Source organism: Dermacentor andersoni, chromosome 8 (genome assembly GCF_023375885.2).
Source record: "Dermacentor andersoni chromosome 8, qqDerAnde1_hic_scaffold, whole genome shotgun sequence".
In the NCBI taxonomy this organism is placed as follows: domain Eukaryota; kingdom Metazoa; phylum Arthropoda; class Arachnida; order Ixodida; family Ixodidae; genus Dermacentor; species Dermacentor andersoni.
This window is the reverse complement of record NC_092821.1, coordinates 154,171,510-154,180,937: the sequence shown is the minus strand read 5'-3', so window position 1 is coordinate 154,180,937 and position 9,428 is coordinate 154,171,510. Positions and strand designations below refer to the sequence as shown.

At 45.4% G+C, this 9,428-nt stretch overlaps 1 long non-coding RNA gene across 1 annotated transcript; it reads right to left on the bottom strand.

The window, feature by feature from the left end:
* Positions 1-31: 31 nt before the first annotated feature.
* LOC129383393 (uncharacterized) lies at positions 32-3,632 on the bottom strand. Its single transcript, XR_011889980.1, has 3 exons — positions 3,436-3,632; positions 2,502-2,686; positions 32-599 (listed from the first exon to the last, which is right to left on the bottom strand). It is a non-coding gene; the product is annotated as an uncharacterized lncRNA (long non-coding RNA).
* Between the last annotated feature and the right edge of the window lie 5,796 nt (positions 3,633-9,428).

Genomic DNA, 9,428 nt, shown 5'->3' with positions numbered 1-9,428 from the left:
TCTTCCTTGGTTCTTGAAAGTGCACCTGAATCTGCTTATACCATCTTTATATATATTCAAGATTCTTCGGATTAAGGCCCTCAGGGGGGATAGCACACCTAGTTCTAAGCAGTAAAAATCCCAGCCATGGACCTACCACCACTAAGAAGTACTGAATGGCGGACGAGTTGGTATTCCGTACTGACGCAGGATAGTGCGATAAGCAAGGGACGAGGAAGAAACACGGCACGAACATCCCTTGATTACCGCGCTATTCATCATCAGTGTGGATAAGAAATGGATAAAAGCAATAGTGAGCTAATTTATTGTAACATTAATCATTAGAAAGCAAGAAACTACTAGAAAGCATTAGAAACGAGTCCCGTTTCCCAAGTAAATTTTATTTTTCCTTCCGTATATTTTTTCTTTTTGGGAACACTCACAGCAAGGGTTACGGAGAAAGATGGACAAGAGGTCCAATAAAAGCGTGGGCTTCTGTCTACTACTGCATGCATCGAAGAAAGAAAGAATTGGTTATACCTACTAAATCTTTATTTCGTGTTTCATCTGCAGTGAGCTTTCCGAAAACGCTGTTTTCGTCCATCGTTTCCTCGTGATTTCTGCAAGACAAGTAAGAAAAATTAATCTCTCGCTCTTTAATTTTTACCTGACTCTGAGAAATTGTGCGCAGGCCAGACACTCAAAAGGCATATAGACCGTTTTTTCGTAGGCGCCGCCATATTGTGAACGCAGTGGCGCCGCCTATGAGCAGCGCCATACTGGCTTGGGTGAAAGCGGTCTTCTGCATGGCAGGTATGCGCTCGGAGGTAGGTTCTGGCGTTTGTTTTCGCGGTCGTGCGGTCTGTTTAGTATGACGTGCGTCTTCTACGTGGTAAACGGTTCTGTGAGACGTGCTGAAGGGGTTTAAGGCGTCATGGCCGGAATTTCTGCTGGCGTTGAGGTGGACGAAACACGCAGCGCGATGTGGGCGCGCGTACTTGAGCATACAATCAGCCTCGGAGATATACTGTGTATTTCTGAATGTTCCAATCACTAATGTGACCTTATTGCAGTATTATCCTCTATTTCTAAGCTGCGGTTTAGGCACCTTGCAACATACGCTATGATCGTAACAGCATGGGTACCGTTCTGCTATGATAGGAGCTGTGTTGTTATACTTTGACAAGCGTTCAAACTGTTCGCTGCAGGTTACATTGCGTGACTACTTGGTTCGATGGATGAGGTTTCCGCCCCTGAATAAAATAGTTTTGGCAAGTAATAGCAGCATATCTTACAGTCTGAATTAAGCTTGTCCAGCAAAGGGACTGTTTACGAACTGCGCGAGCGTCCTAAGCAGTGGCAGGCGCTGTATTAGATATCTTCGTTCTATATATCGCATGCTCCAAGCATATGACATCAGCGGTTATATATTTATAAACGTTGTGCGGCGTGACTATGCGAGGTCGTATTGCGGCGTTAGCCCGTTTTCTCTTGCTTTTTCGAGAAAGAGGAAGAGGTTGTGTTCGTTCCGTTCTCTACGACGCACTCACACGTATTACGGAAATTTTGTGCTCAAAAATAGGCATCGCATTCTTTTTATGCGATCCCTCATATATTATGGCTGTACACAGGCCAAGAAGGCAAGGCCGAAGCGCACAGCTTACATATGTATCGTGCTGGTTCACCAACCGCAGTGATCGCTGTGCTGAGCAGCGCCATCGGCCTCATGCAGGAAGGCTAGCGTAGACATATAGTAATTTGAAGCCTATACTAGACTTGAAATGCGCGAGAACGATGCCGGTGCATCACAAATATTTGACAGCGCCTGCCGCTTAGATGTTTCGTGGTTGCCTTAAGTTGGCCGTGCACGAGCATGCGCTCTTATGCTTTATGTTTTACTCCCTACGCCAAGCGATCAGATAGTGAGCAGATTTACCATTTCAAGCTGCTAATACAGAGACACCGATTTTCTTTGTTGAATTAAAACCGATATAAGCAAAATAGTTCACAACACATACACACGCCGCGACTGACAATGAGCGTACACCGCGGCTGACAAAGCGCGTCATATTTTTGCGCCCCCAAGAGATATTTCCGCCTACTGTAGTTACCGATGCACCGAAAGGCTTCCCTGACGACCTTATATGAATGGACATGGCGTAAATTTCGCAAAGTACTATCTAAAACATCTCGAAATCGTTCCGCAGCACACGACAGTAATACTTTTCAAGCAGCGCCGCGCCGGGTCGCCCAAGCCAGAGAGGAGAAAAGGCTCTCCGCGCGCCTTATCCTCCTCGCCCGATGAAAAGGTCTATAGGTACATCATTGCTACCCAAAGTATACGATGGCCACGCTATGAGAGGGGTAATGTCAATAAAACAAGGGTAACTGGAGATCCCTGGGAGGGACCTTTGGTCTGTAGTGGACATGATGATGATGATGATGATGATGATGATGATGATGATGATGGTCGACGGCAGTAGAGAGCACAGCAGAGTGTAAGATGCGCGTTCTATAGTTACCCGCTGTCCCGCTTGTCAGTGACCGATGAGCCCGGCCTGCTCCCGAACAGCAGCGTTTTCGGCGCCCTGCGGTCGTTGATCAGGTCCGGCAAGGTTCGGAATGGCAGCACTCGTTTCTTCCACACGAGGAGTAACTGTTCGACATGCCTCAAGAACACGCCTTGGTTACAAACGATGATGCGGGTCTGTCGACAGAGAAGGGTCGAACAGTAAATTAATTTTTAAAATTCTGAAAATTAGTTTCCCTGTAGACAAGAACAAGAACTTCCATACAATAACTTCGTCGAGTGAATATTGTAGAAGCGCTTACCTTTAATAGGGGCTTTACGCTTTCCGGTGCATATATTTCCGACTAAACTAACTATATTGCCTCAAAAGTGTTATAACATCGCTCATTAATGTGTACTGCAAAAATAAACTACGTAAAAACATCCTTAACTTATGTGAATAAACTGACCTTCCGAGTGCGAATTCCACTTCTCTCAACTCCTCCGAATGAGTTTTTAGAATGCCGCCATTTTACAATACCGCAACATTTATTTGTTTATTTTCATTTTTGTTTTTTATTGTCGTGTTTGTTTGTTCGATATAAAAAATACAAGCACAATCGGATAAACATTCTGAAAAATGTCCCGCGCATTGTGCAGTATTCTTTCTTTCTGCTTAGTTTTAAGGGACCTTAAGTTCAATTTCACAGCAGATAATGCATTCCCTTGAGGGAATGCATCGTGAAAGACACGAACCAATCAAGACGCGGAACAGAGACCGACGCACACACGGGCGCTGCACGTCTGCACGCAGGCGTCATCGTTCCGTTCTCGTCTTTCGCGCGGCTTTCGGATTCCACATGCCGAACCAAATGGCGCAGGTTTCCATACTGGCCACCTGTGGGACAACATTAAGCCATCGTTAGGTGGTCACGTGAAGCCAGTACCTTGTGCTGTAGCAGTCCATCTCGTCCCATGACCCGCGCAAAGACCTTGGCGGCTACGTGCACGTCCAAGGCGCTGAGAGTGTCGTCCACGAGGTAGACGTCACTGTCGCTGTACGCCGCGCGTGCCAGTGCCAGCCTCTGCTTCTGGCCTCCGCTCAGGGTTTCGCCCTGCCCGAGGTAGGTCGCGTGGGAAAAAAAGAAAAGGAAGTGCAACCACACGGAAGCTGCACTCACTCCCCGTCGCCTATAACGCAATCGCAACGTGTTGGTATAGAACGGGAAACATATGCGGCGTATTGCACGGTCTCGGCAGATTGCACTTCGCTACGTTTCTTGACGTTACGGCTACAAAAAAATAAAGACGAGACGCAATCATGCCTCCGTGATGACAAGAGAAACTGAGGCTTTAAATGAATGAAATCTTCATAAATGAACAGCGCGAAACGGACGACGGACGAGGATTCAGACAACACGAGTGCTGTGTGGGGTGCGTCTTTCGTCCGTTTCGTGATGTTCGTTTACGAAGACATGAAACCTGCCGACTCGCCCATCTAAACTGCCTGATAAAAATGCGAATAGCATTATCAAGAATAAGAGTAAAACAATGACCACCAGGAAGAGGCGAGTAAAAGATAAGCAAAAAAAAAAGTGATTTGTCAAAGCAAGTGACCTGGCGTAGAAACGAAACAAATCTGTCGGAACTAAATGTGCGACCATAACACATTATCGCTACTGGTATATTTATTGTTTACCTATTAATTATCAGTACTTGAACTTCGACTGAGATAATAATAATTTAGTATTTTCCAGTAGACAAAGAATCTAATGTAGCCAAGCTCATATTGTCATGCACACATTCATTGCTGAAGCCTACGTCCAAGCCACTCGTCTAATAGAACAAGAGCATATTGAGTGCAGCTCTGATAACCTTATCGTGGCTCCATGCTCAAAAAATGCAGCCAGAGAAACCGGAACAGAACAGAGTGCTAAAAGTGAATATTAAGAAGGAATATTTTCTGCAAACAGAGCCTTTTCCACGATGTTGATTTCCCAACTGCACAATGAGAACGGCCTACGAATAAAACAGCGTTGAGACACAATATGTATTACTTTTTTTTTAGCAAAAGTTGTTCTTGAAAAGTGACCCAGAACATTAACCTTCTAAGGGACACCAAGAATGCTGGTGGCTCATGGGGAAAACATTTGAGCCGATAATTAAGGAAAATCACAATGTCAAGAGAGCTCTACACAAAGTAAGCGAAATAATAATAATAATAATAATAATAATAATAATAATAATAATAATAGACCAACACTAGGACGCAGGCAACCTTAGAGGGCCGCACCTTCTCTCCAACTTCGGTGAGATCTCCAGCAGGCAACAGCTCGAGATCCCTCGTGAGGTCACAGGCTTCAAGGACGCGCCAGTAGCGGTCAGCATCCATGCGCTTGCCGAAGAGCACGTTGTCTCGAATAGTCATGTTGAAGATGCAAGCCGTCTGAGGCAGGTAAGCCACACTACCCTGTATTTAAATATGACGTAAGAATCAAGACTACACACGCATGCGATAAACCTGACAGTAACTTCTGGCAAATTTTGGAGGTATCGAGATTTTAACTTTGAAACGTAAGAATCACTGATAACCATTAGTTTCAAGGTCAGAATGTGAGGAGCCTGGAAAGAATTCGCTATCTATAACTTATGAAGTACGAAATACGAGACTGCTAGCAAGGAAAAGTACCTTGCGTGCTTCAATGCCAACGTCGTGGTAATTGTCCCGGAGGATGCCAAGGTTAACTTTCTATTTATGCGGGTCGATGAGCAAAACGAGAACAAGGTGAAAGCGGGAGCTTTCGTTTCGACCAGTGGGCTTGTCTTCTTCAAGGCCACATATGCTTTCCTCGGCATGGTATATATAGCTAGGCTTCTTCTAAAGTGGACAGGGAGAAAGCGGGTGGGTGCCGCAATGAGTGAAGGTGTGTTAGCGGCGAGATGTACAATTGAGAATAAAGGAGTGCACAAGGCCGGTGACACGGTCGTCTGCCAGCCACGTGTCAACGGTCGTGTGTCAGCCGGCGTGTCAACGCGTGCATGGCAGCCCTATATTACCTGCCTCGCTGGCGGTCGCGGGCTACCGTGTCTTTGAAAGAGATATTAGAAGGTGCGGCAGAAACCGGTGCTCGGGAGAAAATATATACAAAAAATACTGAAATGGAATAAATAAATAAATAAATAAATAAATAAAAAATAACAGGAATAAGAAACGAAATAAAAAACAAAGAACTAAGCAACCAAACGAAGTGTTGTTGCCTCTAGCTTGAAATTTAGCATAGCTCCCTTTGAAAGCACGCTCCAAGATACCAAGCTACCACGCCACCAAGCTCCCTTTGAAGCGTTTATGCTTACGGGTTGCAATGAAATTATGGGGTTTTACTAGCCAAACCACTTTCTGATTATGAGGGGCGCCGTAGTGGAGGACTACGGAAATTTGGACCACCTAGGGTTCTTTTAACGTGCACCTAAATCTAAGTCCACCGGTGTTTTCGCATTTCGCCTCCATCAAAATGCGGCCGCCGTGGCCGGGATTCGATCCCGCTACCTCGTGCTCAGCAGCCCAACACCATAGCCATTGAGCAACCACGGCAGGTGTTACGGGTTGCAATGTCCTGAACTTATGGATAAGGTATGATTTTCTGTATTTTTATTTTTGTTCAGAACGGGAATTTGACTGTAAGATGTAAAGTTTAACTTCATCAAAGTTATGACCTGGTTGGTTGAAATGCTCGGCGACGGCTTTGGGAGGAAGCTTTTTCGCTGTGTCCGCGCGATGTCCGTTTAAGATGACGTTGGTTGATTGTCCCGTTTCACCGATATATTGTTTCTTACAGAATGAACATTCAACCATATAAATAACATCGGAACTTGTACATGAAAAGCTATATTTGATTTCGTGTGTATAACTATTTGTGGCGCTTTTAATTCTGATGTGACTTTGAAAGTGCCTGCAGGTGTTGCACCTGGGGTGACAACGTGCTTTTATTACGCAGGAACAATGTTGGGTGATTTTTGCGTGCAGTAACATGTCTTTAATGTTTCTGTTGCGGTGATAGGTAACCCTTGGTACATCCGGGAACGCTTTGCTGAGACGCTCGTTACTTGACAATATTGGGTGGTATTTTCGTAGGAAGTTGTTTATGTTTGTAGTGCATTAGAATATTTTTTGTATAAAGGCTGGAGGTCAGTCAGATTATGGTGTAGGCTGTTTCATGGGACAGCTTCAATCTGTCCCATGAAAATGCTCGCGTACGTGGGAGCGAATGGTGTTCCCATGCTAGTGCCGAAAGTATGCAGGTAGTGAATAGAATCGAATTCGAAATAGTTGAGCGTGAGAACCAACCTAAGGAGGGACAGGTAAACTTAGGAGCGGGTGCTTGGGGATTGATTGCCAGGGATTTCGATGCGGCTTCAATTCGTTCAGTCATGGGTATGTTTGTGTAAAGGGCAGAAACATCCAAAGTGACTAGAATAGCGCGGTCGGAAAGAATTTGGTTGGCGTTGATGCCGTAGATAATTCGAAGCAAGTGGGGCGTGTCTTGAACAAAAGATGGGAGGGTGGTAGCTATGTTTGACAGGTGGTGATTTAAGAATTTAGATAGTGACTAAGTAGGTGTGTTATTTTTTAGACACAATATTATGTGTCTTGCCACCACCACCGCATTTCCTCTGCGGTGGTGGTGGCGCGCGGCATCGCAGAACGTGTAACGAAGTTCTTCGATACTTGCAGTTGCGGCTATCCTTCCCTGGAAACATCGCCCACGTGGCACCGGCGCTCACAGAGGAATCCTTCCATGATTGCATCCAGCGCTGACGTCATCGAGCTGCCTTAACTGAACAAGGCTCCCCTGGCATCGGTGCATCTGCTCTGCGGTAGTGGTGGCGAGCGGCATCGCAGAAAGTGCAACCAAGTTCGATACTTGCAGGTTGGTGCTGCTGCAAACTGTACCTTTTAGTAGAAGTGGACACGGCAACCAAGCCATGACGATGTCACCTAATGTGCCCCTACTTGTGTAGGTTGGTGGCTGGAAATTTGGTTATCGTAGTGACGATCCTTGCTTAATTGTGTTGCCGTGTCCACACACTATTATAAACCGCATAACTGTTTTGCGCTAGCAGGCCTTTTGCTTTCATTGTCAGGGAATGTCGAGGTAAACCCTGGACCTATTACGGATTCAATGTTCCAGAAACTATTAGAAACGCAAAAAACAATTCTGTTTAACATTTCGCAAATGCAAAAGAAACAGGCCTCAACCGAGTCCACTGTGATTCAAGTACAGAACAGATTACTAACCACTCAGAAGAAATTAGAGTGCATAGATAAAGTGTCAAGCTGCAAAAACTTTAGAATGCAATTGATAGGAGCGATATTGAAGTGAGCGCTCTGTGTAGACAGGTTGACGACTTAGAAAACCGCTGGAGACGAAATAACATTGTTATTAGAGGAGTAACAGAAGAGGGCCCCGAGAATGAAGACGACCTACTGAGGAAAATAAATCACGATATATTTGCGTCCATTCCTAATCAGAAACTGAATTCTATAGAAAGGATACATAGAGTGGGAAAGAAGTTTCCTGGCAAGGATCGCCCTGTAATCATTCGAGTTTCAGATTACCGGGTCAAAGTAAAAATATTGAAGAACTGTTTCAATCTAAAGGGCACTCGCATTAACATGAGTGAGGAGTACTCTCAACGAGTTACTGAAATACGGAGAAAGTTGTGGATCTCAAGTCTAGAAGAAAGAAAGAAAGAAAGGAGTGAATGTAAGACTTATTTATGACAACGTGCTCATGAACAATGCCCTATACACCTGGAATGAAAATTCCAAGGAAAAGGTCAGGTGCAAAGCATCTGCTAAGCCCAACCACCAATGACCTTTAAAACCCAAAGCAGTTGGCCTTAAAATCCTGAACTTAAATGCTCGAAGCGAGTTGAATAAGAGCCACTTCATTGAAAGTTTAACCCTAGAACATAATACTGACATACTGGCAATCACCGAGACATGAGAGAGAGAAAGGGAAAGGAAAGACAGGGAGGTTAACCAGAGATTATCTTTGGTTGGCTACCCTGTACTGGGGGAGGAGCAAGGGGATGCGATAGCTGAGAGAGAGAGAGAGAGAGGGATTAAAAAAAGGAAAAAACTACACACACACGCACGTACACACAAACTGTTTCGGTGGGTACTGTCACGCAGCCCGCAAAGGCGTTAATAGTGTTATGCAGTGTCACCGTACAATCCTGCTCCCCACAGTGAAGTCACAATCTGTCAGAAAGTCCAGTGTCATTTAAATACCGCAGCAGCGCCTTCATAGCCGATCGCTTTGATGTTCGCGTAGGCCAGTTTCCAAGGATCCTGTTTTCTGTCATTGGGCGCTTGTCCAGTTTGTCTAGGGTGGCTAAGAGGACTGCTCTTTGTGGGTTGAAACGAGAGCACTGACAAAGAAGGTGCGCGATTGTTTCTTTGCACCCGCAGAAGTCACAAAGTGCGCTCTTGGACATTCCGATAAGATAGGAGTACGCATTTGAAAATGCTACTCCAAGCCATAGACGAGCTATAAGGGTGCAGTCGCGTCGTGGAAGATCGGGCGGAATACGGAGTTGTAAATTAGGGTCCAGGGTATGACGGTGTGCACTTGTGAAATCAGATGAATTCCACTGAGGTAATGTCAGGTCGTGTGCAAGTACGGCAAGTTGTTTCGCTGCGTCAGCTCTCGAAAGAAGAATGGCAGCGCAGTTGATTCCGTCATGGGCAGATCGGGCAGTTGCGTCCACTCGATCATTGCCATGTATGCCACAGTGACTAGGCAACCACGGATATATGATATCGTGTCCTTCGCCATCTATGCGATGGTGTACTTCTCTGATCTCTGCGACGAGCTGTTCATGTGATCCATGGCACAGTGCTTATAGTACACTATGTAGGGCTGCCTTGGAATCG